Source organism: Protopterus annectens, chromosome 9.part0 (assembly GCF_019279795.1).
Source record: "Protopterus annectens isolate FY-2018-M chromosome 9.part0, PAN1.0, whole genome shotgun sequence".
Lineage (NCBI taxonomy): Eukaryota > Metazoa > Chordata > Ceratodontiformes > Protopteridae > Protopterus > Protopterus annectens.
Window position 1 is genome coordinate 731845841 of NC_056743.1, and position 20430 is coordinate 731866270.

Below are 20430 nucleotides of genomic sequence, written 5' to 3' on the forward strand. Positions count from 1 at the left end.
GTAGTGAGGAACGGCTGTAGTACACTGTACATACTAAACACCATAAAAGTTGTACATATCTCAGATGCCTCAGTGGTAAAGCCAGTGACTGTGGTGTTCATGGTCCCGGTTTCAAGACCTGCAAGGGCTGCTACATCATTTTGAGGTCCCGAATAAGGGATGTTGGATGCAGGTTATTAAAGCACTTTTAAGCAGACGTTAGTGGGTTATTGCGCCGGTAAGTGCCAGTAAGCGTCACTTAAACATGACTACACAGATAAGCACCACACAGGTTTACCCTTTGCTAAACATCACACAGATCATGGGCAAAGCCGGCCACAACTGCTGAAATGTGCTTTAATCACCCTTGCACTACCAGTGCCTACTCTGAGAGTAAAATTACCATTGCCATGATTAGAACACACAACCATGTACACAATCTTCACAATAACCTACCACTAAGTTACCTGAGATGTACCAAAGGCAGTTGTGTATTCTGACAGGTTAAAACACAAAAGGGAGGATTGTGTGGAAGTAGGACAAACCGCCATGTACCCAATGAAAGGTGATGCATATATATATATATATATATATATATATATATATATATATATATATATATAAATCAACATATATATATATATAGAGAGAGAGAGAGAGAGATATATGTCGATATATAGGGATATACATATATATGTAGATATATAGATAGGTTAACAACATCTACACAACCATGGAGATACATATAAATGGGATACCTACCAAATACTGAATGCTTGGCATATCGACATGCGTAATCACGAGGCTTAAAGACCGAAAGACCACAGTACCGAAACACCAGAAGTGCAAGTTTTAAAATCCCGATGTTAAGGGACATTTAGTTAGTGCTTCTGGTGTTGCGGTTCAGGTAGGTTACTGTGTGTAAGTGTGTTTCTGAGGGCTGTAGTGTGTGTGTAAGTGTGTGTTCTGAGTGTGGTGTGTGTTTCTGGGGGACTGTAATGTGTGGGTGTGGGTTTGCTTTGTGTGTCTGTTTGTCCGATCTTGGAGGTAGAATGTTAAAGTAAGGGGGGTGTGGGGGGCGCAGCCACCCACAACGGGGTGTAGGAGGGCTTGCCCATCTGCTCATACGTAGTGTAGGATGATTTTTTGGATGTGGTGGGTAGCAGTGTTTCTGTGTGTGCATGTGTGTGTTCTGTGTTTGTGTTACTTTCGCAAGTTTGACTGTCACGAGTTTTTGAGTGTTCGGTAATGTGGGGTTTGGGAGTCTTGGCCCGGTACTGTGGGCATCAGAACTGTGTGCATTCAGGATTCCATAGGTATCCCGTATACAGTGGTTGAAGTGCTCTTATATGAGTATAACATGGACCATAGCAATCACACATTCCGCCACGACCAAACATTATGAACAAAGGATATGGAGAGTATAGGCCTATACACTATTACAAATATGTGCTATGGACATGAGCCAAAGATAGGGTTACCACCTGTCCCACTTTGCGAGGGACAGTCCCTCTTTAGGCGGTTGTGTCCTGACCAAAAATATTAAAAATGGCAAATGTCCTGAGATTGTAGGACATAATTATGTCCCATATTTTATGTATTAGTTGCATAAAATAGTTATTTCTGTATCTAAAATACCTGCATGTTACAAGAAACAGGATAAGCAACTAAACTGCTACAAGAATAAGCTTTTATTTAGGCAAAAAAGTAAAGTTCTATCCTTTGTACTGACCGTAGGTTTGTGTCGGCCTGTAAAATCTGATATGTGTCCTGAAAATGTCCCACTATGGCCATTTGAAAAGGTGGCAACCCTAGCCAAAGAGGGTCAGTCACCAACACAACTCCAATGACTGCAAATACCTATGACAGAAATACACAGACAGCTTTCATGTAGCAACACTTTATTACATTCCCATGTATTGCCGAAAGGATTCAAGGACTAACATCACCTGCATGCTATACAGGAACCAATTAACAGTGCCTTAATGAATCAGCCTGCAATTACCGTAGTATTAGTCCACTAAAGGATAGGTGTTCAAATAGGGAAGGAACCCGCACACACATATTCAATATGTATAAAAGCAGTTCCTACACACCTGCATCTTCCATGTGCACCCACTAACATCTCCCTCACACCCAAACCAATTACAATATATACTGTAATAACATCACAAATCATTCACTCACTGTACGACATCTGCAGGAGCCTTAACATACCTTGTCAGAGACACACTAACATGGCCCTATGTGAAATAGCTGATGTTATGCAATGGAACAGCTGCTGATGTTACAGGGTTTGTTTGCACTAATCCCATTTCAGGGGGTTGTGTGTACACCAGGAAGTGTTACCAATTACTGATTAACAGCACAGTATGATACACATGTACACCAAACCAAAGATGTCTGGTGAGCACACTGTAAACCACCTAACATTATATGCATAGCCATACAGCCTTGAGCTGCTCAAACATCCTTGCCAGACTGAAACATCTGCAGAAGTATCAGGTACAAACAAACCCTGCATAAGTAGCAATGTCATGAAGCTAATATATCTCTGTGTGTCTCTATATATCTGTTGCACTACATCACAAACAACACATCCAGGCCGTCTTCCTTGAAAGTAAGGCAAAGGGACAACACCCAAGTAGAGTACTCAATTATACACCACTGTTGCCATGGTATGGCTAATGGAGTAGCTGTACAGCTGATGTGCATGTAATTAACTACTTTGGAACACCAATTGGTGGTCAGAATAGCACATTACCAATATTTAACTATAAAAGGATGGCTTATCACACATTCAAACCATCTGTATATACCAGCAGAACATTACAAAGAAGAATGAAACACAAACTGAAAAAGATTGAAATAACAGTCAACAACACCTCAGGTTACTAATAAGGTATGTAGAACACTCAGTATGTATGTTATGTAGTACCTGTTCTGTAATAATTAAAGTGTACGCAATGCATATAGTGAAAACAGTTATCTTGTAGTAATGTATTGTTGAGCATAATTACGCTTGTAGTATTTATGTGTGTACTGCTGTAGGTCACAAGGCAAACACCTCATACACCACAAGGGATGCTATATAAAAGCTTTGAACCCAACAATTCCTCTCCAGCCACTGTCAGTGGCAGGGTTGGTCCAACAAGTACGTGCTATAACAGGGATAGTATATGTTGATATAGTGTAACAGTAGGCATATGTATGGGTGTATTACTGAGAATAACATGTCGAAGGTGGGCCTACTGTGCAATTATGATTTGCATTGTGGGATATTGTGCCAATAACTGTGTAATGTACAGTATTGTAGGCAGATATGTATTACATTTTACATAGCATTACTGTTATGTTAGGCAAACATTAGTTATGTCTATTGGCATTTACAATACACAATAACAGGATACATATGACTTATAGTCACCCGACAGTTTATCAGCATGATAGCAAAGTAAAATGGAAGAGCTAGTTAACTATCCATGCACATAAGACATGTAATAGGTTCATAGGTTCATAGGTTCATAGGTAGGTACTAGGCTGTCTGCCCAAGGGCATTTATAAGCCTAGCTAGAGTGTGTTGGCTTCCGCCACCCCCTTAGGTTAGTTCCCTGTGCCTCTGAACAGCAGAGCCATTAGTTTCCTGCACCTCTGTCCAGCAGAGCCACTGCAGTGATCCCCGGGGTACATGTCTGTCTCCCATCCACCCATCAAGGTTTCTCTTGAAGAGTGCTAGTGAGGGGCCCTGCCTGATGTACATTGGAATCATGTTCCAAAGTATGGGGAGTCTCCGGGTCAGGAATCTATCCCTTCAGCACATCGTAGTTATTGTTGTGGTTAGGTTCATATCCCTAGAGCATGTGGCTCTCAGGGGCTTTTGTTTAGGTGGAGCATATCCATCAATACTGGGTTGGACATGGGCCTTGTATGTCAAGCAGAGATTACCTCTGAGTACGCAGTATGCAACCGAGTACAGCTGGAGTTTCTTTAGTTGGGCTGCATAGTTCATCTGTTTGAGGTCAGTAAACCTCTTGGTATGGTACTGTTGTGGTCTTTCAAGCTGTTGCAGTTGTCTTGTAAGGTACATCCCAAATGGGGTGTTGTATTCTTTAATAGGTCTAATAAGTCATGAGTAGAGAGGCACAATGGCCTCCTTTGTTCTGGATGCGAACCCATTTGAGATTAGGGGGGCCACGTAGAAGGATATTCTAACCACCTTGGCAATATGGTTATCAAAGGAGAGATTGCTATCTACTTGGGTTCCCAGATCCCTTATTACCTTTTCTGTATGTAAGGGACTACCACCTATGTGGTAGTCCGTGGGTAATTAGTTTTATCCAAAGGGGATGACTATGCACTTTTTGGCATTCAGCTTGAGGCCATGATATTGACACCAGGTATCCATCTCAGTGAGACCCTTCTGGAGGGTGTCTGTATCAGCTGGGGAACCAGTTATGGCCCCTAGTTTGCAGTCATCTGCAAACCTTTTCAGCCAAAGTCCTCCTGTGCTTGCCTGTACCTCAGAGAAGTATATACCAAACATGAGGGATCCTTGGACTGAGCCCTGGGGATGCCACATGTAACTGGTTTACAGTCAGACCTAGGGTATGCAACTCTCACTGTGTGGGTTCTGTCCGTGAGCCACTTTGCAAAGCATCTCGTGACATAGGGGTTAATGTTCAGGTGGATGGGTATGTCGATAATACCAGAATAGGGAATGGTGTTGAAACCCTTTGAAAGATCAAGGTAGGCTGTGTGGACCTCCTTACCCTCATCTAATGCCTTGGTAACTGTCTCAAAAAAGTCAACCAGGTTTAGGAGGCATGGTCTGCCCTTAACAAAGCCAGACTGGGTGGGGTCAAAGGTTTGGAGGTACCCAATGTCTCGTGAATGAGATCCATGATGATGTGGTCCATAGCCTTGCAGACTAGGCTAGTCAGGCTTATAGGTCAATAGTTCCCATGGTCCATTGTAGTGCCACCTTTGTGGAGTGGGATAACTGTTGCTGTGTGCCATTCAGGAGGCACAAAGCCTGATGCGAGGCTATTATTGAACACGGTGCTTAAGTGGGGAGCCAGTTCATTCTGAAGTTCGTGTAAAATGCAGCCTGGGATGTTGTCCAGTCTCATGAATGCTGTGTTTTTGGCTTTAGAGAGTGCAGATTTTACCTGCATAGTTGTGATTACAGGGACTCTGCATTCTTCCTGTATAGATATGGGCCCTTTAGGGGGTGAGAGGGGGGTAAAGTTAGCAATTAACCTATCTGCCAGGATGTTGGCAATATCAGTTGTTTCTGTACTTTTTGTGCCTTTGTGCTGTAACTCAGAGCAGATCTGGGTATTGCCATCGAGATTTTTGACATAGCTATGGAATGCTTTGTGGTTGTCCTTGAAATTAGTGGTGATTTTGTTTTCGTAGCTAGCTTTGGAGCATCTTATAAGGGATCTCAGCTTCTTACTGAGGCTGACCAGGGAGCTCCTCCACTCATGGAATTGTACTCTCTTTTGCAACGGTTTCTGCATTCTGTTGTACAGCTTTTTTATGGCAGTGGACCACCAGATTGGCTTTCTTTTTATGGAGGATAGTGTCTTGGTTCTGTTTGGGATAGCACAATCCATGCACCTGTGTAAGTGCTTATAGAGCGCATTTGTGTAGGATTCAGCAGTTGTAACTGTATTGTCCGTCTGCATGGGTGCCATGACGTTCACCACTTTTGTCTTAAGAAGCATGAAGTTGGCTTTGTAGAAATATTTTACTGTGGTTTTCCTAATGGGGGGTGGGGGCGGGATGTGGATATCAAGGGTGATTAGCTTATGGTCAGATCGGACCAACTAGGATTTGATTTCAGGTGTGGAACACTGGTCACTCATGTTGGTAATGACTAGGTCTAGGATATTGTTGCCCCTGGTGGGGGTGTGGATAAGTTGATCCAGGGCATTGGAGTTTATGAATACCAGAAAGCTAATGAGTTGGTACACGAATAGTTTTCCCAGTTAATGGTGGGTTAGTTGAAGTCTCCCATTAGTAGGGTGTTTGGTTGAACCCTAATAATTTCTAGTACATCAAGAAAAGAGTAGTGGGAATCCTGGGGCATGGTGGGGGATCTGTAGCAAGCTACAATTTGGATTGCAGTTTTGCCCAGAGTTAGTTGCACTTGAATAACCTCAGATGCATTGCTAAGCAACTAGCCTGGAGGTGTAGATATCCTTAATGAATATGGACACACCTCCACCTTGGGTGTTTCGGTTCAGGTTACATGGCCGAAAAGTGTGGTATGAGTTATAGCCTGGTAGTGTAGGGGTGCTCTCTGGAGCCTTGAACCAGGTCTCAGTCACTACACATATATTGATGTTCTCCATTACAAGGAGTGCCTAGAGTGAATGCATTTTGAAATTTAGATTTCTAGCATTGAGTAGCATTACCCTCAGTTTTTGCTTGCCTGTCACTGTTATGGTGGTGAATTTGTTATTTGAACCTTGCCTAATAAAGGCATTATAGGGGCAGCAAGAGCCTTAGCCAGTATCCAGAATCCCAGGGGCAACAGGTGCAGGCCATCTGTGGCAAAGCATCTTGGTCTGTCGACTATGTCATCCCAAGCAGACAGATACTGGATCCCCTTAGAATGACACCAGAAGCTTAGCCAATTGTTGAAGTCAATCATTTTGTCTTTGTACTGTGGTATCATTCTGGGCAATGGCAGAATGCTACTCAGGGCTAGGGACATTCCTGCCTGGGCTACAAGATCGGAGAGCTCTTCCATGTCTCTTTTCATGTAGTCCAGGGAGGTATGTCTCAGGTCATTCACACCAACATGGACAATGACAGAGTCATATTTGTACTTGTTGTGGAGTGACCTGAGTGCATAGGTTATGTGGTGGATCCTGGTCCCCGACAGGCAGCTGACAGTAACCTTCTCCTTGTTTAGCCTGGTGAGTGGGACATCAGTGTGCCTGACTATAGAGTCACCTATGACTAGTGTGTTGGGTATGTTGTTTTCCCTTATTGGCTATGGTTGAGTGGCACACTGAGTCTGTGGGCTATGTGTCATTGGGGTTGTGTTGGGTGATGGAGGCTGCTTGCGTTTCTGCTTTGGAGGTCTGTGTTGCTTAGACAGATTATTATTGAGAGCCTCCGCGAATGTTTTTGTGTTACTATGTGTGGTTTTGGTGGTGTAGATTTAGTGAGACTATGTGATTAATGTGGTGTGGTGCAAATGTTTACCTTCTCCACGTGACTGTCAAGTTCAGTTGGTTGGAAAGAGCTTTACCCCCAGTTTGGCTAGATAAGTGCATCTCTCACAGCTTGTAGTGTTGGGTGGTATGAGGAGAGGGTTGTCTGTGTACATGAGGCAATTTCTACATTGCCTCAAGATGCCCAGATTCATCAGATAGACAGAAGAGAACACTGGGAGCTGACCCTTGGACATGCCTGAATAAAAAAATATTTTCCTCTAGATAAGTGAGGAAAGTGCTGTTTTACTCTAAGCAAGTGAGAAAAGTACATACAAAAAATGTTTACCTCTAGGTAATGAGGAAGTCGGAGTGCTATAGTAATTAGTAGCTTATTTAGTGCTTACAAGTTCTGAACAAGTGCTTAACATGAATAAGCAATCCAGATAAGGTATTGGATAACATAATTACACTGTCCCCCCAACAGGTACACAATCATATATCCATGTACACTACAGAGCCCCTGTAATCACAACTATGCAGGTACAAGCTGCACTCAGGCTGCATGGGACCTGTCCACATCCTAGGTTGTATCATACACATATGGCAAAACAATTTGCTCTCCACATACACATCATGTAAAACATAGCTTCATGTCAGGCTGTGTACACACTGAATGGTGCACACCAACAGTTATCACAACCCACAAAGGGGGAGACACCACTGATAATGGGAAGTACTGCACTACTACCCTGCTGAGTCTGGTCTGAATGCCCATGAACCTTGATCAACTTATTTGATGTCAGCAGTACAGATGTAGATGACAGTAAGGTTGATTTCACACTGCATATCATAACCTTGCCAGGTCATAGGACATCATCACCCATACTGTGTTCCACCTACACTTAGTATACTAGACGTACATTCCTATGTTAGAGGAGTGTTTTGCAACTGGACTGCTGGCAGAACCAACACAACAGAAGGTGTCTGAATAATACATGCACATCACAACAGTGCCAGCTACAGTAAGACAGGGTTAATTCATTGTACTCCCCCTCATTGTAGTCTATACCACACAGACTAACAGAAGGCATCTGCCTATTGAAGTATGCAAATGACTATGACCTAGGAGCAATAGCTGACTCAGAGTGTTGTGGACAACATACAGAAGGGGCTTTGTGGGTGAGGTGTGTGACATATGGCCACAATCTGACAGCTACATATTGCATTGTCACCCCTATGTTAATAACCCTGTACCCATGAACTGCCACCTAGGCAGCGGTCAACATAATGGACACTGTGTGTAAGGGATACAGCTGGGAAGTTGTCTTTCCTGTGATAGTTACATCACCACACCTGTCAGGTAGTCGTAAGTGGCAACCCTAATCATGACAGGGTGCCATCCATGAATATAGAGATAATTGTTCAGCTATACTCAACACTCAAGTGACCCATATCAGATCACATATTTCCTTTAAGGTGTATTGGCCATGTTCATATGGCCTACACCAGCCTTCCCAATCCCCCATCTCCACTATGTAGCATGATGCCTACCCTGAATGAAGCCATGTCCAACCCAGTGATGTTGGACATGCTATACGTACACATCCTGATCTCAAACACATACTTCATGGACATCCACCTTCCTAGTACAAGGATCACCACATGCTGGACAGATCCTTGTCCTATATACTTTACATACTCCTGCCATACAATGCATCCCTGTCCAGCAAAGCTGCACACTGCCTCTCTTTCAGACATGGTGTGATGACTGCATGGTAAATATATCATTAACCCTGTGGATCAGTTATGTGGCACTGCTTGACCTGGCCCCAGAAACCCGCCTGTTGGCTACAGCTAGGTAACCTTTCATCCTGGCATACATGGCCCAGGGCATATAGCCTACTAGTTGACTTTGACCGTACATGCTATAGTTGATATCCATCCCTGCAAATACCATCAGGCTAGCCAGTGTCCCATGTGTATCACATGTGCAACACAGGTGATACATGGCAGGATTTGAACTGCTGTACAGTGCCATGTAGATGTATATGCCCAAACACATACATGTAAAACCTTTCGTGAGCAAGTCTGCAGGGTCACAGGTCATGTCCGTTAAGGCAGTGTAAGTCTTTATGTGTGACATATACACAGCATCAAGGTCGACTGCATTAATGTGGACACATCCAGGCATGTGCTGATAGGTAAGAACACCAGTACAGGCAAACAGACATGCCCACATCAAGACAGCATCCGCATGGAGTATGAGCAATGTAATCAGGTGACACACACACATATATGGTGATAATATCCAATCACCATTGAGTGTCAAATGTGTGTGTGACACAAACATGTCAGTGGTGTCAGTGTCATGTAGATTTGCAAAGACAACTATTTAATCATAATAAATGTGATACACATGTATGTTCAGCTGTAGCTCTGTACATTTCTGTGAGTTACTGTGACCTGTCTCCATCATTATGTCTTCCAGGTATGCCGTGTGCAAGGCTACCACCTTATACCTGCTTGGAGGATATCATCATCATCATGTACTGTTCAGCCATGTGCCACAGGATGCACAGCAGCAGGATGCCCTGTGGCAGGAACTTCGTAGGAGGGTTAATGATGTGGGTGGTCGCAACTGCACATACCAGCAGGTGTGCAGACACTGTGCAGACCTAATTAGATGGGCAAAACAGCATGCAAATGCAATCTCCAGAGAACAAGGTGCAACAGGTGGTGGGCCACCAACCCAGCCCCCACTCACGTGTACCGAGGAGCTACTGGCCAACCTGGGGACACCTGCAGAACAACATCCACAAGCCTTAGCTGATATAGTGGAGGTGGGTGTCTCTCAACCACCGAGCCTGGAGTTGCCTGGTAAGTCACTACTGCACATATAACAACTATATTCCATATAGTTACATGTGTCACTGTACAATATGTAATGTAACATCATATGCAAGGCATGTATACACACATGCAGCATACTGTAGTATGCTACTCTGTGTATAGTCTATTGTACTGTAGTATGTGTTAACATGCACATTGCACCCTGTAGCTATCATACAGGCGTGGATAATGATCATACTGCTGTGTCACTCCTATTTAGATTCCTCTGGCATTCCGCTGTGACAGCAGCCCATTGCAAGTGAGACTGTTTTTATTTATCAGGCATGTTAATGCACAGATCTATCTGCCATGTGGCCATTTTCCACATGTACACATAATGTATGGTCCTGTCACAATATACAGGTCGGACCTGCAATGCATCACAATGGCTACCCATGTGCAATACTTGCAAACTATGTGAAACACTGACATGAAACCTCACAAACTGTCATTGCCAGATGTGTGGACAGCTGTGCTTACAATGGTGGAGGTGTTGTTCATTGTAGGGACATGTACTACAGATCAGAACTACACATGTGGGGAATACAAACAGTACTACACAGTGAGCTGGAGTATGTCAAGCCCACAGGATTCACTGGTGTGGATTATACCCCTGCTATGAATGTCACACAATGTGATGTGCTATCTGACATGTCCATGACATCTACTGGGCTGGCTGCAACACTGCCTAACTATCCTGTAAAACATATCCCACATACCAAACATACCACCCTTTGTCTGCATAACCCTGTCATCACTGGAGCATATGACATCTATGGGTGTATGTCATATGGGAAAACACAGACATGTGAAATAGATGCCCATCACAACCATTTGGCCAACACATGTTTACACATGGCCATGGAGGATGGCCAGAGACATGAAGCAACACACACAGTAGACGTGATGTGCTTGTGTGTACACCCTGCCGTACATTGGCTCCACATGGTCAAACTATGGCCTTTGTGTAATGGTTATATTGCAGATGTGGAACACTAGACATCCTACAGGCCTGTGCACATCTTGTGTAGGCATGACATCAATCCACCACATAAGATATGTTGAACATCTTGAGTGTGTCATGACATGACAGCAATCACCTGTACAATATCCACATACATACACAGACAACCACATCAGCCCACAGATACAGTACATGCCCCTTGCTGGTGTCAGACATCACTGTCATCCTTGCTCCTCATGTGTGTGTGTGTGTGTGTGTGTGTGTGTGGTACACAGATGTCATGTGGGACATGGTGTACTGACGAGTTTGCCATGTCTGGCCATAGTTGCCAGGCAGCAGCAATATTTTTGCAGATGTGCAGGGGTGTCATTCGTATGCCCTTCAGTGACCTGTCTTATACATTCCACATCATGGTTTAGAGTGTATACACCTCAGTGACATGGGTCACATTACACAGTATATATGTATTGTATTCGAACACAGTCATGGCTATGAACTGTCTGTAACTCACACTGTATAGCAATAGAGACGCCACATGATTCCCTGCAATGGCCATGCACATCAGCTAAATGTGCAGTATATCTGTAGGGTGGACAGACAACACTGCATTGGGATACCATTACTCCACTGTATATTTGACAGGACACCATTGTGTTAAACATGTATGCATATCATTGCACATGTCATCAGATCACATGTCATACTACATGTGACTGACAAGGTCATATGCCACACATCAGGCAGGTGTACTGTTAACCTGTGCTGGTCTACATGGTGTAACACAGGGATGTATGCAAACTACTACTATGATTGTGTAATTTGCATGCTTTCTGTTATGTCACATGCATGCTGTTGTGTGCAACCCAGGGATGTATGATAACTACCACTATTATTGTCTGAGCTGCATGCCATCTGCTGTATCACATGCATGTTGCATGCCTTCTGTCATATCACATGCATGTTGGGTGCCATAGCATGTGTCTGTGTGTGTGTCTGTCTGTGCGTATGTGTCTATTGTATAGATTGTAATGTACAGTTCTTGTCTGCCCCTCACAAGTGATGTAGGTGTGTTCCCCTCCTGCGGTCCATCTGATGTTAGTGTCCTCACAGACTCTAGCAGTGATGATGAATGTATGATTGAGGCACAGGCAGGGTTGTCAGGGGCTGAATCTGTGCCATTGGTTGTCATTCCACCTGTATCCACCTCGTCCCCGAACACAGTTCTCATGCCAGCATATACCACATCACCAGTGGCCATAGAGGAAGGACAGTTGGCATGTGGCAGCTTGGAACAGGAAAGTGTGGAGGCTATGGAAGGTGTGCCTGCACACCATGGTGTCAACCAACTGACTGGTAATGCCCCACACAGGCATGTGGCCAGTAAAGCTCATAGGAGGCCCTCTGGCTAACATGCCCCTGCAAGACAGAGCGCAGCAGCTGGTATCACCAGATGCATGTTTTAGGCTGTAATGGAGGCACAGGCATGTGCTGAATGGCACAACAGAGAATATCAGAGGCTTCAGAGGGCTGTTGTCAGTTCTTTAAACAACATCCAGGCAATGGCAAATGCTCAACAACAGATTGCTGAAGTTTTGGATAGACGATTGGTGACATGGTTGGAGTCCTTGACCTTGGCATGACAATCCGCGAGCATGAGATGTCTGTGCTGGAACATCTGGTAGGAGTGAGGCGTTGGGCATGTGGACGTAGGCCAGCTACATCACCTGTTGCAGGTCTACGTGAATGAGCTACCTCACATGCCCGCTCCCACAGTGGCGGTAGCAGCAGCAGTGCAGCTGGTGCTGTGCTGTCCACACCAGGACACAGCAGGCCACGTGCACGTGGCCCTGGACGGTCCCATCAGGGACACAGTTCCAGCGGACATGTGTCATCAGACAGTACCCAATCTGCACCTCTGCCTGGTAGTGCCCGTGCAACCCCTGGCAGGCACAGGTCACGTGGCTGTGGCCGGACACCGTGAACTGTAAAACCTGACCTGTACAGTCAGTAGCTGTCAATAATACCCCTGTGTAGGCCAGACACATGCCAGAACTGTGTGTATACATACACGCACACACCAGAAACATATGTAGGGCACCTCGACACACACATGCATAACATCCACACACGCCCAATTAGATCAAAGGACCTAACCCATACACATGATGTCATCCAATGGTGCAGCCTAGGCCTCTGACAAACATTATCACCCTGTGCATATGATGATGCCTGTGCTGCATCCCTGTCATCCACACCATCATTGCAGGGACATACTCATATGGTCTGATGCACAGGGTGAACAGACTAGGAAGATAAGTGTAGATTACAATTGTTGTGCACTGTTGACAGGCAGCAGACATACCATGTAGTACAGGTTTAGAATGCATTTTGTACTGTTAACAGTATGTGTCTTGTGTAGCAACAGTAAATGCATGTTGGTCTTGATGTTCTGCTTTCCTCCTTCAGGTCTAATTGCATGTGCCTGTTGATGTCAGTGTTTGCAGTTAGTTTTCCATATGTAAATGTGGACTTCTCACAGGTATGTATGAAAATACCAGCATGCACTTTGTAGCTTCCACATCACAGTTAGAAAGTCCCATGTTCCAAACACGTCTACTGATCTACTGATCTAAGAGCATGATAGCTGTGTATTAAGCTACTATGGCTAGAGACGTGACATCCATACTGGGTGACAGCACAGGTACAGTTACATGGAGTTGGGAGGTAAGAGAGCGGTCTAGCTGATGACAAGGGTAGAGGCCAGTGGAAAGCGTGATGCTTCATTGGGAAGCAGTAATCCATGTTCCCATGACAGGATGTGAACACACAACTACACTGACACACTCAGGTATTCACACACATGTATTCAGAGACACAGTAACACACACACACACTCACGGATTCACCGACACAGTAACACACACACACACACACACACACACACACACACACACACACACACACACACACACACACACTTGCTAGTGTTGAGGTGAGGACCCCTGCCTATGTGCAAATCATCATTACAGTACTGTGCACTTACATGATGCATCACAGAGATTACACATGTACAGGTAATCAGTATGGCCTAAGATCGAGGACATCAACAGGGATAGTAGATTGCATCGCCTGGATGAGGGGAGGGGTCTTATCAGTTCACTATGGTAACATACATCCTCACTCCAGGGACCAGACAGCCATACATACATACATACACACACACACACACACACACACACACACACACACACACACACACACACACACACACACACACACACACACACACACACATGCACACACACACACACACACACACACACACACACACACACACACACACACACACACACACACACACACACTGTGGCATTCACTATTGAATACACCTATGTCACGCACATACAGATACCTCACATATGTGAGATACACACCCCTGCCTATGTCCTGCTTTCTACATTGCAGTCTGCATAGATGTCTACAACAGTGTACAGGAGAGTGAGTAACAAGTGAGATGTATTCCCCACCATATGTGACATATATGGACACACACGCAACCAAACATGCCAGTACTGTGAATGAAACACCTGCCTATCTCATGATACGTATGACAGACCTACAGCAGTATTGCACACTATACAAAGTGTACTGATGCTTCCTTTGGCAACTGTGCTGATATATGCACATGGGAGGTCTAAACTGTTACAAGTAATTTACCTTCGGTGTCACCCTGATCGCTGTCTAAGTTGTGTGTGTTCCCCTTCAATTAACAAAACCATAGCTTAGCGGTTACACAGGTTATTGTAGGACTGCTTGTGACACACCTGTGAGCTATCCTCAGCAAACATCCATCTGCAAAGAAGCCCCACCACTTAGTTATGTCCACACATCTGTCTATACCTGAAGTACATCTTACTGTACTTTCAGCATATCACCATATACAGTTAGCAATGTTGAGGCTGCATTGCAACTGCATGATGTACTAAGACACACGTCACCTGCAAACATCAGCAACTGCACATGCATGGTATCTGAATGCACACCACTACATGTACACATGTGTAGGTCCTACATTCCTGTCATTTGGGCATGTTTGTAGGCATTGCAATTGGTGGACATGTGTAATGACATACATGACACATGGACTGTTGTATGATATGATAGGTGTCATGGGTGACCAGTACAGAGGGAATGTTACCTCTGTCAACATTGATATCACACCTTATGTACTGTTAGCATTCCGCAGCCATGGACCTACCTTCCATGTGCATGTGTGTGATGGCTGTAGCCACCTGTCTGCACAAAGGACAACAACAGCTATGCTATTTACATATATGTTGTATGTGTGTGGCATGCACATATCCAGGGCAGGTACATGTATGTCATATCCAAACATGAGGGTGTTTACTGGTGTACAGCAATGGTCATCTGTTGATGCTGTAAATAACTGAGAGCCCCTGGTATGTGTACAGCTGACCTGGTTACAAACAGTGGTATAATTGCATTGCATAACACACGATGCAACTGTGTTAGTACATGGGTACTCTGCACAGTTGATGTAGAGCTAGGTACAGTCCACTGGTCAAAGGTCACATGGTGTTGTACTATTATATGTCCTACCACATGTATGGATGTGTGTTGGTGGTCTGAGGGCATGGTGGTGTCTGAGGGTTACATCCTAGAATGCAGCTTTTGACACTGTGACCTGCACCTGACTCATCTGTGATGCATTTTGTGGGAGTACTGGTCAGTACATGTGAGTGGCCTTTATGTATGTGGGGACACCACCACCTGGAGCGGTTCATACCTGTGTTATGGCCCACATGTCTGGTTCTGAGGTATATGGTGGTAGTGCTATTGTGCACTACAGAGCCTTCAGCCAGGTGTTCCTCACTGCACAGATGTCAATATTCCCCATTGTTACATCTACAGCTAGAACTGGTTAGTATAAGCATACAGTGCAGTTGTCCTCTAGGTGTCAGGGTGTTATCCTGTGTTTAGGACATTTGAGTTGGAATAGCACTATATGGGTGAATGCGACCTAGGTATTATCCACACTCCCTTGAATCATGGATGCCTGTGATATGTGACAAAGGCCTGTCTACTTTCAGTCATGTCATCCCAGAATGACAAACACTGGACAACCTCGTAATTACAGCAGGACATTGGCTCATTGTGTTGGTCAAGCAGTTGCCAATCCTAGCAAGACATCACTGTGAGTGGTAGTATTGTGCTTGGTATAGAATGGTACATCTAAGGTGACGGACAGCATCAGACGTTGTGTAGAAGACTGGTGTCAGATATATGTAGTGCAGCCTTCCTGCTAACAATGACAACTACTAACAACGGAATCCATTACAATGTGTTCTTTATGTCTAACTGTAATAGCATGGCCCAAAACAATGCTGGTGCAGGACTAAAAAACTTTGGCACAGCTCAAACAGTGAAGCTCCTTTATTAATTCATACAATACAAACACTCAACTGGTTAAGCGCTTTCATCTATTATAATACAGACTTCTTCAGAACCAGGATAATAAAAATTACCATAGTTTAAATAGCTATGTTGGCGCCAACAATTTACAAACCAAACAAAAATACTTAAAGAAACAACCTCCTATAAAATTCTATAAAAAACTTGAATGTTCATAAAATCATAAAACCATAAAATCTATCCCTATATCCCTCAATATTCAGCTATGTGCCTTTGTGTTTACTTTTTAGTTTGGTGTTTGTGAAACTGTCTTGTATGCTTTGCATACATTTCAGTATCCACGGACACTGACAGGAGTGATTACTATTAGAGGCAGGCTGTACTAGTCAGCATTTTAGGTTGCGCGTCTGCAGCCGGCATGTTCACTCCTCCGTGCAGCACTTAGACACATCCCCTGCACTCGCGCACGTTTCCTGTGCACGTGGACGTTGTGGCAGCGCACCTTCATTAATATGCATATGGTGCTGCTGCGCCATTTCTAGGCCACACAGTTGGCGCAAGGCTAATGCCGTCCTTGAGCCGAGCTTCATGAATCCCAGGGCTTGTTTAAAAGAAAACCCTCGTCCTCAGGTAGCCAATCACTCTGCTATTTAGGAGAAGATCAGATTAGAAAATGACCTTTGAGAGTACGCACATAAATGATTAATACAAAAACAATACTTTTGTTGATGTTTTTGAATATAATTGTTCTGCAATAGTAATTTCACCCAATACTGTCATATCTGCCCCTACCCTCTTTAATAATGAGTGCTAACCCTAACCTCAACATTGTCCCTTTGCAGAAATCTCTTTTATACTGTAATAGTTGTTTCTGTTTTCATATGAATGTAATCTAATTCCCCCACTCAACCATAATTCATAAATGAGAACCTCATTACAAGAATACAACTCTGACTCTCTAACTGATTAAAATTCATGTATCACCCACCTACTGGAAAGATTTTTAGTTAACACTACACCATGTATGATAACCACCTTAATATATGTGTTTTCCTTTTTCAGATGAAATTTTTAACTATTTCTTTCTCAGCTACTTGCTTCCAACCTTTGCTGTATGTGAGAAAAACATGTACCTGTGTGTACATATCGTTAAACAAATCTCAGTTTTGTGATAACTCACTGTAATAATTTCACTGTATTTACACTTATTTTTGTACATTTTGAGCTTTTCTCCCCAGGCCTCTGCAGAAAATGGACCTGTATCCAGTCGGACTTTCCCTGTTAGCAAATGTAAAATAAATAAATAAATAAATAAATAATTTGCAAATGTATGTGTAATTGATAATGGATATTATTAAATGTCTGTTCATATATATTACTGAATGTCTGTTTAAAAATGTTTGTAATATGTTGGAGCTGTTCTCCCCGGACCTCTGCTGAAAAGGGTTTTTTGAATAAACCTAGCTGGACAAACCCAATAAACAATAGAAAAATAAAATAAGTAAGTGAATAAAATTAGGTTTAACTATAGTTTTCTGGTATTGTATCCACTTAAACAAAGCACATACATATAAGGAGCCATATACTGTGTGTATAAACACTGTTATGACAGAGGTGAGCAAGCATTCACTTGGCAGTATTCTTGCATATTACAAGTTGTTTTATTTCTCTGCAATCTGCAGAGTGATAGTCAAAAAAACAAACAGTCCTTTCTCATAGGAGAATAGGTATTTGCTTCTTAATAGGATAAGTAAACCACTCCATTATAGATACTTTACAGTCATAGCAACATGGATAAATAAAATATACACTGAAAGTTTATAAGAAGTTAGACAGGAGAAAACATTATATGAACAATGACGCTAAGTAAGAAGTGAACTCTCAATTGATTGTTCTGTTTAATGGAACATTTAACTACAACACTTTATTGTTCATGAGAAAAAATGCAAATCACATCAGTTATTGTTAATATGTAATTAGCAGAAATTGAGTCATGACTTTCAGAATCCCTTTTGTACTTCCTCGCTAGATTAAAGCATATGCATGGTTATCCCTAAATGGCCATTCAAATTAAAATGGAAAATGCTCACGTTTAACTTTCTGACTGTGCATAGGTTCACAATTTGAACCTTGTCTAACTAGATTATTTTTGGCTTTTAAAATATCTTTCTTTCTGGTAACAAGTAAGATTCAGTATTAAAACTGGTTTCCACTTGACTTCTTAGCCCTACTGCGTGTTCTGATCCAAGAACTCCAAGCACTGTATGACGCACAAAGAGTGTGCCTTTGGCACATCTCCACTGCTCAGTGTAGAAGCAATATATTTGTGTAAGATGAGACTTTTTTTCTGAGTTCTCTACTGCATGTACTTAAGTTAAAAGTCCTGAAAAACTGCACCAACTTCTTCCAAAGTATTTATTCAGAATGTAGTCTACGCTGCATCTGCCTGGTTTCAGCTACCAGTATCCTGAAAGCATCACAAATATACTTCTTAAGGTTCAAGACAGATGTATAGTATAGTCATGGCAAATGTTTACTGACAGAGCTGGCTTGTAACATGGCCGTGTAAAGAAAATTTGTAGCAATATGATTATAGTATATAAGTACTTGGGAAGATTTTCTTTTTTAGTTTACACTGAAGATGTAATAAAACAATTACTGTTTTGATTTCAGGCTCAAATTAAACCTCAGGAGACTTGGTCTGAATGCAGTAGTTCCATGTTACATACTGTTTAGCCTTGGCACAAGGTTATTTTCCTGTGCTCCCATATTATATCTGGAAGCAAACATCAACTCAGTGTGCTTTTTTCCTTAAAATGGTATGCCCCAATAATTACATTTCAGACATACTGCTCCTGACTCTGTGAATCAAATAGATTATTATATATTTTCATTACTTCTTAAGTGATAATTTGAAGACAGAGAGAAATATGGCACGTTTCATTTTCTATCAATCTTATGAACTATATTCAAGTGTTGCTTTGTTTATAAAATTAAAAAAATATGAGATACCACTGATGTTTATGAATTGTTCCTGCTTGTATGTAAATGCAGAATTCCCACTTTATGTATATCTGACAGGGAGCCCTTCACATTGCCGACATTTCAAAATGCCAACAATCATATGGTCGACACCATATGAATCATTGACATTTGAAATGCCGACAATGTGAAACCGGCATCTCACTACAGTGCGGAATGGAAAGATTTCCATTCCTGCAATGTAGTGCGATCTCGGAGTTGGTATATTAAAGTTACAGGGGATGTGGGGGGCATGTACTCACTGCCTGTGCAAATGCAAATCCTTATTAGGGCTTTGTGATGCCATGGCCAGATACCATCTTTGTCTAGCTTTGAAGCACTATTTGCAGTAAAACTGCCAGGGGAAGGAGGGTGTGAAGACACCAAGGTGGGAAATGATTTGTAGATTTTTTTCACTCATTTATTGCTTTCTACCTCTTTATACAAAACAGTTCAGTGAAGCACTCCTAAAAGAAATACTTAGTTCAGAAACTGAAAAAATGCATAAAGCATAATTCTCCATTAAGTCACACCTCATTGCCACCTGTAACTCATTGAAATAATGTTTTTAAGTGTCAGATATATCCCCTTTTCCTTCTGCTGTATGACCTGGAGTTTGTATATTTAAGTTAGACAGGGATATGAGGGGGATGACCACAGCATCCAGGACAGAATTTCTTGTAAACACTGAAAAAATATATGTAAAAACTTAGGGAGATGTGACTTGATAAGACAATCCAAAGCCCTTTATACCTATAATGGCTATATGTCAGTTTAGTTACAATGATAGTACTGCATGTCTATAGTTCCTTAGAATATCCCTGGAAAGAGAGAGAGAGAGAGTGTGTGTGTGTGTGTGTGTGTGTGTGTGTGTGTGTGTGTGTGTGTGTGTGTGTGTGTGCTTTACAATGCTAAATTTGTGCCTCTAGAAAGGCTTATGAAGTACATTTATATCTTATTGTAGACAAAGTA